This window comes from Pipistrellus kuhlii, unplaced genomic scaffold, assembly GCF_014108245.1.
Source record: "Pipistrellus kuhlii isolate mPipKuh1 unplaced genomic scaffold, mPipKuh1.p scaffold_m20_p_12, whole genome shotgun sequence".
NCBI lineage: Eukaryota > Metazoa > Chordata > Mammalia > Chiroptera > Vespertilionidae > Pipistrellus > Pipistrellus kuhlii.
The window spans coordinates 51,372,430-51,384,152 of NW_023425427.1; positions in this window are offsets into that span (position 1 = coordinate 51,372,430).

The window sequence follows — 11,723 nt, forward strand, 5'->3', positions numbered from 1 at the left end:
TAGGCCATGAGAACAATATATTCCAGATCTAAATTACTCTGACTTACTGGGTTTAAGATCAAGAAGATATAGAATAGAGATGGCCATAACTAAAATGAGCCAATCAGCAGACTTGATAACAACAAAAATTATTCACTGAAATAGAGAGGTTATGTCTTAGCATAACTAAGCTGTCTAATATTGTATGTATGTGTATGGACATTCATGCTTTCTCAGGTAAAGTCCTTTAGTAATGAGGGAATTCTTATACTCTCCAGATAAAATTAACTCCCCTTTAAATATCAGGAAATACATACTCAATAGCACTTTCTGTAACTTAAGTCTATTTTTAATTGTAAATATTTTGGGAGTTTCCTATGCTTCTAATAAATTCCCAGACTGTGAAATTCCATGATTTGTTGTTCAGGGTATCTCTCTATTTGTGTGCTTCTCTAACGTTCCATTATTTGTCTGTTTTTAATGTTCTATAAAGTATTTCACTCTCATAGGAGAGGTTTTATACCACTCTGGCTCTTGTGTGGAGGGATGGTTTTCTTGGTTAAGTGTGATATAAAAATCAACCTTTGTGAAAGTCATTTCAGCAAAATAAAGATTCTCAAAATAAAGGTTTCAGCCTTGCAGTATATTTAACTGTCATAAATCAGCCTAATTGTGAACCTCTGTATTATTAAAATATAAGTTCACCAACAATTTTATATAATAAAGACATAACTTGCAAATTTATTAATACTAATGAATAGCTCCCCCTTATACAGATAGAGGAAACCAGGAATGCATTGGTTAATTATTTCATTCACTCAGTTAGGTAGACATGTATACAGTTCTGATTACTAAATATTTAGAATTTTGGTTACTAAATCTTAGACATGTATACATTAAGGATACCATTTGTCCATTACATTGGATACCAAAAAACTCCAAGTCATTTTAATACTTGTAGAGGGGTTGCTATTAACCTTGTAGCTTTAAACTTACTCTCCAAACCAAATGTCTCCAAGATTATTTATTACCAGGTTTTTAAAAACAATGCTTTAAAACATGCCGTTTGCTCAAAAATGACTTCTTTCAGTTACAATCTGTCTTAATGAGGATCAATTTTTATACCCTACATGCATGTCTCATGAAATATCTATAGATTGTCTTTTTAGCCTGTTAAATAAGACGGACAAAAAAAAATATATCCAGACAAATGATTGAACACAATAAGTCCCAAACAACAGTTCCTTTTCCCCATACCATTTCTTTCAAATTCAGGATCTTACCTTAAAGTTTAAATATTTTCACTGAAAAAAAATACACACACAAACACACACACACACGTACACAAACAAAATAAACACCTTCACCCACTGTTTATTAATCAATAACTTCAAAACAAGTCAATTCATACCACCCATAAACATAGTAAAATCTAGGTATTTAAGCAGACTAAACAATCACACAAACCTCCCTTGAAACTGGAAACTCTGTTAGTTTGTTGCTTTACACTTTTTCCATAAAATGTGTTTTGAGAACCATCAACAACAGCAACATGTACTAGTATTTCTCACTTCAGCACATCTGGTACAGAGAATCTTACATGTCTGAGTATTGGTGAACAAATGTGGATTGTGCTTGTCTCTCGTGACATGAAAGACTCATGAAACCATACCTTGGAACTCCTTACTAATACTGCTCATTCTTGCTTTTGACCCCCCACCCCCCACCCAAAATGTTTACTTCTTCCTGCTTAATGTTACTTGAGTTGCCGAGTATGCTTTTCCCCTGGTCCTCATATCACTTACTGTCCCCAGGTGCCAAAGATAGTTTCAGACTTCAACTTCTATTTGGAAAATAATCGATATATCAACTAGGAATACCACTGTCCTCATCTTTTATTAATTGCTACCCCTCTGATTTAGGTGCGTAGGCCCTTCCTCCACTTGAGCCAGTGATACCGATGCTCTGATGCCTCAGGGTTCTCACACGGAGGCTTCCACATTACAGCAACATACTCAACCGGGAATCAGACCCAGTTAGTGCAAGTGTTTGTAAGCACTGAACCAGGTAAGTCTTCTGCACCTTCCAGCTTTCATTTTCTCTTTTCTTTCTCAGCACCTCTTTGTGGCAAAGAATATTTAGGAGCTTTTTAAAACAAACAAACAAACAAACAATCAAACAAACAAAACAATACAACTTGATGTACTGAAGAATGACAATTTCATCTGATGTCCCAAAAAGTTTCTAAGAAAAGAAAAACATCAAGGTTTCAGCCTTGCAGTATATTTAACTGTCATAAATCAGCCTAATTGTGAATCTCCGGGTGTGTGCTCTAGAGCCTCAAATAGCTGGCACAGTGGCTTCCTACTTAAAATTCCTGACATCAGACTCGGGTGCTTTGAGTTTGGCTGAACATGAGAAATCTCCTTCTGTGGATGAACTAATTGGAATATTGGTTCTATGAGAGAAATCATCCCTCCAAATATCTTTATGAGGAAATTAGTATCTTGGATATAATTTCAACTCCCAAAAGGGAACAACATCTTTTGATAAATGAAATAAACTGCTTCCCCATTTTTGTTAAAAATAGCTCAATATTCTGCTTTGATTGTTTTGTCAAGTGCTACTGTTAAAAGAATTTTCATCATCATAATCTATGAACCAGTGCACACAATAGAAGAGTATTGAGACGGTAAATAGGGAAGTTCTTGTTTGTTTTTTAAGTATATTTTATTGATTTTTTTACAGAGAGGAAAGGAGAGGGATAGAGAGTTAGAAACCTCGATTAACTGCCTCTTGCACACCCCCTACTGGGGATATATTCGCAACCAAGGTACATGCCCTTGACTGGAATTGAATCTGGGACCTTTCAGTCCACAGGCTGACGCTCTATCCACAGAGCCAAACCAGTTTCGGATGAAGTTTATGTTTTTTAAATATACATTTTACTTATTTAGAAAAAAAAAAGTTTATTTTTGAAAAATATAAAAAAAAATAGTAACAGAACCTCTGTATTATTAAAATATAAGTTCACCAACAATTTTATAAAATAAAGACATAACTTGCAAATTGACCCTTGCGCCATCACAATATGGCCATCCCACATCATCACAAGGTGGCTGCCCTTACATTGTCACAGATAGCTGCCACAAGATGGCTGCCCCCACATTGTCACAAGATGGTTGGCAGGGGAGGGCAGTTGAAGGTGACCAGGCCTGCAGGGGAGGGAAGTTGGAGGCAATTGGGCCACCAAGGGAGCAGTTAGGTGTCAATCAGGCTGGCAGGGAGTGGTTAGTGGATCAGGCTGGCAGGCAGGTGGTTGCCAGCAGTCCCAGATTGTGAAAGGGACAGGCCTAAACCAACAGTCAGGCATCCCTAGGGGTCAGGGTGCAGGATGGGCTGAGGGACACTCCTCCACCCCCAGCCCCAGCGCACAAATTTCATGCACTGGGCCTCTAGTTATATCATAAAGTTCTTTCTTTTTCTGTTGATTCGATCTACATATATATCTAGTCACAAGGTGGAGGTTAGCAACATCGCCTCCACAAGTACAGTTCAACTTACGTTCTTTATCTTTCCACCAGCCTTGCCTCAACTTTGTCCCAGTGTAACAGAGGAAATGTTTGCAATTTGTGCTCCCTATCTATTATAAACCATCACATTCTTTATTACAAAGCGAAATGTACTTTCTTTTGTCTTTCAGAGGGAATAGAATTTTTCAAATAAGCAAATACTTCACTTCAAAATGTTGAATAAAATGTACTTGAAGAATTCTAGCTGGTTAAATTCAGAGTGCTAAACAAAGCTCAATCTAAGAATATTCTTTGGCATTATGCCCACAGCACTTTTATATGATTATAAATTGGATATATTTTCATTCACTCTAGAATTTTGCTGCTTGGTTTTTTGTTTTTATTTTTTGTTCTTTTCTCTTAAGAGAGAGCCTCAAAAGGTCCTGATTAGCACACAGACACTTAGGCAAACTCCCTAGTTTCTGGGGACAATTTCTAGTGGATGATGCACCCCTTTTTCTACTTATAACATTTTCCTTGAATAACTGTGACTAGAAAGATTGACATTCCTTTTTTTAATGTAAATCAATCTTGTTGAAGTACAAGAAAAATGTACCAATATGAAGTCAACTCTTCAATGAATTTTTACAATATAACTTTAAACCAAAATATTGAACATTTCTTTCATCTCCCAAAGTTTTCTTGTACCATTTAATAGTCAATAGTCCCCTGATCTGTTTTGTAAAAAAGGATTCCTACAGTATGTGCTCCATTGTGTGTGATGTCTTTTATGAAAAATCTTTATTGTTGAGAGTATTATAGATGTCCCCCTTTTTGCCCAAATTTCCCCCCTCCACCTAGTTCCCAACATATCCCAGGCCTTCACCACCCTATTGTCTGTGTCCATCAGTAATGTATATATGCATATAAGGTCTTTGGTTAATCTCTTCCCGTCCCCCTTACCTCTGAATTTCATCAGGCTATACCATGTTTCTATACCTCTGGTTCTATTTTATTCATCAGCTTATTTTGTTCATTAGATTCCTTGTTTAAGTTTTAAATTCAAATGTTGATAGATAAGCCGAAGCCGATTTGGCTCAGTGGTAGAGCGTTGGTCTGCGGACTGAAAGGTCCCGGGTTCGATTCCGGTCAAGGGCATGTACCTTGGTTGCGGGCACATCCCGGGTAGGGGGTGTGCAGGAGGCAGCTGGTCAATGTTTCTCTTTCATCGATGTTTCTAGCTCTCTATCTCTCTCCCTTTCTCTCTCTGTTAAAAATCAATAAAATATATTTTAAAATAAAAAACAAATGTTGATCATAAGTATAATACTTATTGTCATTTTGTTGTTCATATTTTTTTAGGAGGGCAGGAATTTTATATTTATTTATTTATTATTGTTTAAAATATTACATATAAAATATTACATATAGTAGTACATATATCTCCTTTTTTTCCCGATTGACCTTCCCCCAGTCTCCCCTACCCTGTAGCATGCCTTCATCCCCCCTCAGTGTCTTATGTCCATGAGTTGTGCTTATATGCATGCATACAAGTCCTTTAGTTTATCTCTTTTCCCATCCTTCCCAACACTCCCCAGCCTTCTCACTATAATTTGACAGTATGTTTGGTGCTTTACTGTCTCTGTAACTATCTTTTTGCTCATCAGGTTATAATGTTCTTTATTTTCCATAAATGAGTGAGATCATGTAGTATTTTTCTTTCATTGCTTGGCTTATTTCGCTTAACATAATGGTCCCTCAGTTGTGGGTTATTGTTAAGCTGTCCATATTTTTAATCTTTTTTTTCTTCTTCTTTCTTTTCTTCTTCTTAAAGAAGCCCTTGAACAAGTCATATTATAGAGGTTTGGTAATAATGAACTACTTTAGCTTTTTCTTGTATGTAAAGCTCTTTATCTTACCTTTAGTTCATAAATGATAGTGTTGTTGGGTAAAGTAATCTTGGTTGTAGGTCCTTGCTATTGATAACTTGGAATAACTTTTGCCACTCCTGTCTGGCTTGCAAAATTTCTATTGTAGATGGTACTCTTTTTCCTAGTTGTTCATTAGTAGCATACAGAAATCCAATTGATTTTTATATGACTTTGTAGCCTGTGACTTTTGTAAATTCACTTTTTCTAGCAGCTTTTTGGTTGATTTCTCAAGATATTCTACATAAAGAATTATATCATCTGTGAAGAGGTACAGTTTATTTCTTCTTTTCCAATCTGCATGGCTTTTATTTCTTTTTTCTTCCATCAGTGCGCTGGCTAGGACCTCCATTGCAATGTATAATAGGGATTATAAAAATGTACATCCTGTCTTAGTCTCAATGTCAGGAGAAAATTATTCAACGTTTTGCCATTAGTGTTATGTCAACTATAGATTTTGTGGATGCTATTAATTGTTTAAAAAGTTCCTTTTATATCCTGAGTGGTGAATGCTTCATTTCATCAACTGCTTTTCCTATTCAGATGATCTTATAGATTTTATAATGTTTTAGAAAATATGTAATATGGTTGCTTACATGAAAATTATAAGTGCTCATGATATTAGAACGTTGCTGGGAAAAATATCACCTAGTCACGATGTTTCATACTTTTCATATATTACTTGATTCATATCAGTAATATTATGTGAATGATTTTTTAATCTCTGTAATAGCTGGGGTTGCAGCAACATATTTGCAACCCTGAGGTAAAGTACAAGAGAATCCTAGGAGATATTGATTCTGATGTCATTATCTTGTAAACCAAGATCAACAAATGTCTACATCTTGGCTGTTTAGTCAAACAAACAAACAAACAAACAAACAAACAAATCCATGTTTGCATAAGCCAGCATGGTTGGGGGTCCTGTTGTGTGGATTGAAAGGTACCCCTGAATGAATCAAATGCCATGAGAGGAGAGTTGTATTTTAGAACGGCTCAGGAACACAGGGGAATCTCACTTCACTCTTGTTTCTTATTTTTGTTTTTTTCCTTTTACTGGCAAACAATATCATAGTAATTCCAATTCCAAGTGAACACAGCATAGTAATTCCAAAAAGAAGTAGTCGATAATGTTCAGGAAAATGTCAAGATCGTGTTGATTTTGTGCTCCATTTGTAAATATATGGAAAAGGGAGGTATTTGAAAACTCAAAAATAAAAAGTATGATGGGTATCTTGAGACTCCTGGGAAGGGCATTACTAACAAATAATAATTTTAAAGCCACTTTCAACTCCTGGGAGTTTTCTTGCTCAGAAACAAGTATAAGTATAACATCTGTTGGCTTTTTTGCTATACAATGCATTTAACAAACCTTTAAAGGACACTAAATTGTGCTATTAAATTCCAAGAGTTTAAAGCAGCTATTGAAGATAACGAAGGCTGTCCTGTTCCGGGGCAATAATTTTGTCAAGTTGTAATGCTCAGGCTTCCTGTGATTCCATAAATGCCAATGCCAGAAAGAAGAATGAGTTTGAGAAAGGTTTAAAGGACCAAACCAAGTTTGATTGAAACATTAGGAATATGATAAAAAGTGACACCTGCACACTTGGAAATAATGTTTAACAGGAAGAAATAACCCTTCCCTTGGGCCTAAACATGTTAAAAATTTAGGATGAATTTACTGGCATTTTTGGAGATCCAGTGATGTGGCAAACCTGTTTAAACTGACAAAACAGAGCCAAGGGTTTTGGCTCTGTTTTGTCAGAAGAACAGACAAGTCCTTCCTCCAGTTACATAATTGGCGAAGCCTGCTTCAACAGTGAGTAGGTCTCCCACACAGGAAAATGAAGGAGCCAAAGGAGCCTGGTGACCAAATGCTAGGAAATGAAAATGAAATTGAGGCAGGAAATTTACAGAGTTGGTTTTTTTTTTTGTTTTTGTTTTTGTTTCTGTTTTTGTGGTGGTGGTGGTGTATGTGTTTGCTGGGAACTCATAGAAATCCAAGTCAGTAACATTTTCAAAGAGTACATTGTCTTGAGCCAATATCTCACTCTTTAAAATAAAAACAAAATAATTTTAATTTACTTTAACTTGTGTAACAACACTTTATATTTTAGAATTCAAAGACATTACCCATTTGACATTCATAAGCAACAATAAGATAAAAAGCATGATTAGCATTGGTCAGATGAGGAAACCTATGTCAGGGAAAAAAAGTAAAATTATGCAATTATATTATTTTACTGTGACAATAACCACAAAAGCAACAAGACCACCATTTATTGACCATGTGCTAAAGGGTAAACCCCTTAATATCTTATTCACTCCTAATCACAATTTTGTAGGATATATATTATTAGTCCCACATGTCCAAAATCACATAGCTTCTAATTACAGACTCAGAGTTCAAATCTATGTCTGCCTAAATATAAATCCTGTGCATAAAAAGGAAAAACAAAACAAAACTGGCTCTTCATATTACTTTACTAAATTAATGACTTCTTTATACCACTATTTTACAATTGTGTATGCATTTTGCAAATACTTACTTAAAAATATTATACATATTATATTCATATAATACAAGTATTATAATACTTACATATATCTTTATATTTTTTAAAGCTGGTTTTGCTCAATGGATAGAGCATCAGCATGCATACAGAAGTGTCTGGGGTTTGATTCCAGTCAATGGCACATGTTTGGGTTCTGTGCTCGATCCCCAGTGGGGGCATACAGGAGGCAGCCAATCAATTATTCCCTCTCATCATTGATGCTTCTATCTCTCTTTCTCTCTCCTTCTCTCTTTGAAATCAGTATACTAGTATACTTTTAAATTCTTTCGTTTAAAGTAGTACATATGTCTCTCCCTGGCCTCTCCCACACCCCAGCACATGCCCTTACCCCCTGGTGTCTGTGTCCATTGGTTATGCTCATACGCATGCCGTCAAATCCTTTGGTTGATCTCTTACTGCCCCCTTCCCTCCTGGCCACTCTCTCTGAGGTTTGACAGTCTGTTTGATGCTTCTGTGTCTCTGGCTCTATTTCTGTTCTTCAGTTTATGTTGTTCATTATATTCCATAAATAAGTGAGATCAGGTAATATTTATCTTTCTCTGACTGGTTTATTTTACTTAGCATAATGCTCTCCAGGTCCATCCATGCTGATAGTAAGAGTTCTTTCTTTCTTACAACAGTGTAATATTTCATTGTATAGATGTATCACAGTTTTTTAATCCACTCATCTGCTAATGGGCACTTAGGCTGTTTCCAAATCTTAGCTATGGTGAATTGTGCTGCTATGAACATAGGGGTGCATATATCCTAAAAAACAAAACAAAACAAAACAAACAAACCAACAACAATAGGTTCTATTTAATCTACTCTAATTGCAAGGCCATTTTTTTTAATTTTTTATTTTTTTACCATACAGGGCCATTTGTCATTTTTTACATAAACTTATGCAAAGAAATGTTTGTATCCAAAGATATGCTTAAATGCTACAAGCTCTGAACTTCACACCAGGGAAGAGTCTGATAAATAATAAATACTTTTTGTTGAATGAAAAGAACTTTCAATTGAAGTACAATTCTATTATGACCATGATTGCATCATTAATAGTGTCAATTTAACTTTTCAAATTTAAGCATTTATAATATGTCTATGCATGTGAAACCTTGTGCTGCAGAGATAAATAAGTCATAACCTTTGTCCTTAAAGCCCTAAGGGTCAAGCACAAGTATATGAGAGATCCACAAACAGATAGCTCCTAGTCAAAGGGATGAATACAATGATATGCATGTCAGGGTGCTTGTGAAGCTTGGAGGAAAGTAACAAAGCAATCAGAATAAAGAAAGCCTCACTGCAGATAACACTTGAAGCAAACATTTAAAGGACCAACAGAAATGAGCCTGCAAGTAAAGAGAGTCCTCAGACTCTTATTAGAAGGTTAGCTCTGAGATTTTTTTTCATTACTTATATTGAAGACAAAAAGTTATTTGACAGGCAAAAGAAAAAAACCAAACAAATAAAAGAAAAACGCTATACAGAATATTACAAAGTATAAATATTAGACATTTTTCAAGTCCTTGAGCTTTCTTGTGTCATTTTGATAATAAAAGCCAGATTTTAGGGTGTCATTGTGGTTAAGCCAAATTTTAATATCTCAATTTTAGTTGAAATTTTATTCCCCCTCAAAAAAATATAAAAAGAGTTGTTTTCTCTGCTTAATAAATTGACAGAAACATGTATTACTAGTAAACACCAGGAAGAAGAGTTCTTTGAATTATTTAGCTCCCAGCTGAGAGTAATCTCAGATCTAAAATGCATCATTTTCATAGAGCAACAGTACATGTGCTCTTGGCTATCTTTGAAAACTCTCATGATAATCTCTTTTATTTGAAATAAACATCCTACCTTTCAAAGTCTCTATGTACCTAATATCATAAAAAAGCTGAAGCAATTTCTTCTACATCTAAGCCATGCCTCTCTTCATCCATCTTTTATCATTTCTTTCTGCTGAATTAGAAAATCCATAGCATGACCAGCATTAGAATTAAAACTTGACTTTGAGGAAAAAGATACTTCCTAATTATAGTGACCTTGTATTCCTAACTTGGGAGATAGTCTCAAATGCAAATATGCTTCCTTTGCACCTATAAGTAAATTAATACATGCCCATTCCTAAGTATTGATTTCTGTAATGAGGAAGGGAGCAGAATGGGACTCCTTGGATCCTGATCCCAGCTCCACTACTTACGATGTAATCTTAGGCAACCACTTTTCTAACTTTTCAGTGTCTCGGATGTTCACTTTTTACATTTTTAATTTTTCCTTAGATTTCACATAAGTGATACCATGCAGTATTTGTCTTTTTTCTGTCTTGCTTATTTCACTTAGCATAATGCCTTCAAGTTCCAGCCATACTGTTGCAAATGGCAGGATGTCCTTTTTTCTTGTGGCTGAATAGTATTTCTCTGTGTATATTATATATACCATGTTTTCTTTACACATCATCCAATGATGGATACTTAAGTTTTTTTCTATATCTGAGCCATTATGAATAATGCTGCATTAAATATGGGAGTGCAGGTATCTCTTTGATATCTGGTTTTCACCCTTTGGATAAATACTCAGAAATGGAATTGCTGGATCATATGGTGGTTCCATTTTTAATCTTTTGAAAAACCTCCATACTGTTTTCCGTAATGACTGCAACAATTCACATTCCCACTAACAGCGGACAATTATTTCCTTGTTTTGCACATCCTCACCAACACTTGCTATCTATTATCTTATCCTTAATAATTTAATCCATTTACCATCTTCTCTCCCACTGCACAAGAGGAGCCAGTAAGTCCATAGCATTGGCAAATATATATTGGCATGGTCCTTATAATTTACAGTGTGATTTCATGTATATTAATTGTTTGATCCTACCTTGAGGTAGGTACTATTACTACCAAACCTATTTTACTTCTGAGAGAAATGAGGTTCAGGGATTAAGTAACTTGCCCAACAGCAGATAGCTGTAACAACTACAACCAAATTATCTAAATCAAAATGATGATATAATTAAAATACAGTAACTAAGGTATAGATACATCCTATATACAGGATATAGGACTTTACATCTATTAACAACTTTATTTATCAGGAAAAAAAAAAACACACACAACACTATGAGGTTTGGGCTATGGTTATGCTCATTTATTCTTATAAATGGTAAAGTAAATTGCCAGAGGCCATGGAACTATTAATTACTAGAATGAGCTTAAAGGTGACTAACCGTGCTAGTTCAGAGTCAGGGCTCTTTACTGCCTGTTAATTTCTCTTCTGCCCCCCTCTCTCTCAGTGGCATATATGAGTTTTAAAAGAGATAAAAACAAAGACAAGTCAACCAAATACTATGCTTTGGTTTATGCTTTGCTGTCAAATGTGATGGGTATCCCCTGTTTTACCACTGGATCAAGTGCAGTCCATTGAGCAATTCAAACACTTCTTAAACAGGGGAAAATAACATCAGTAAATGTGTTCTTACCAGTCCATTTGCTTCCTTTCATTTTTCCCTTTAATTTTACCATTTTCTTGACTTGGTATCTTAATAACCCCATCTCAGTCATACTACTCCCTTTTTCACTCTCCAATTTTTGTTTAAATAAGGTATAAATTCAACATAATTTGTCATCTGATTTTGTGCTCTAGGATTGTCTTTATTTTCACAAAGTGAGTAAATCCTTGAGTTTACCTATCTCCTATGATTGGACATATAGTAGGTGTTCAAAATCTACTTCATTAGTGAAATA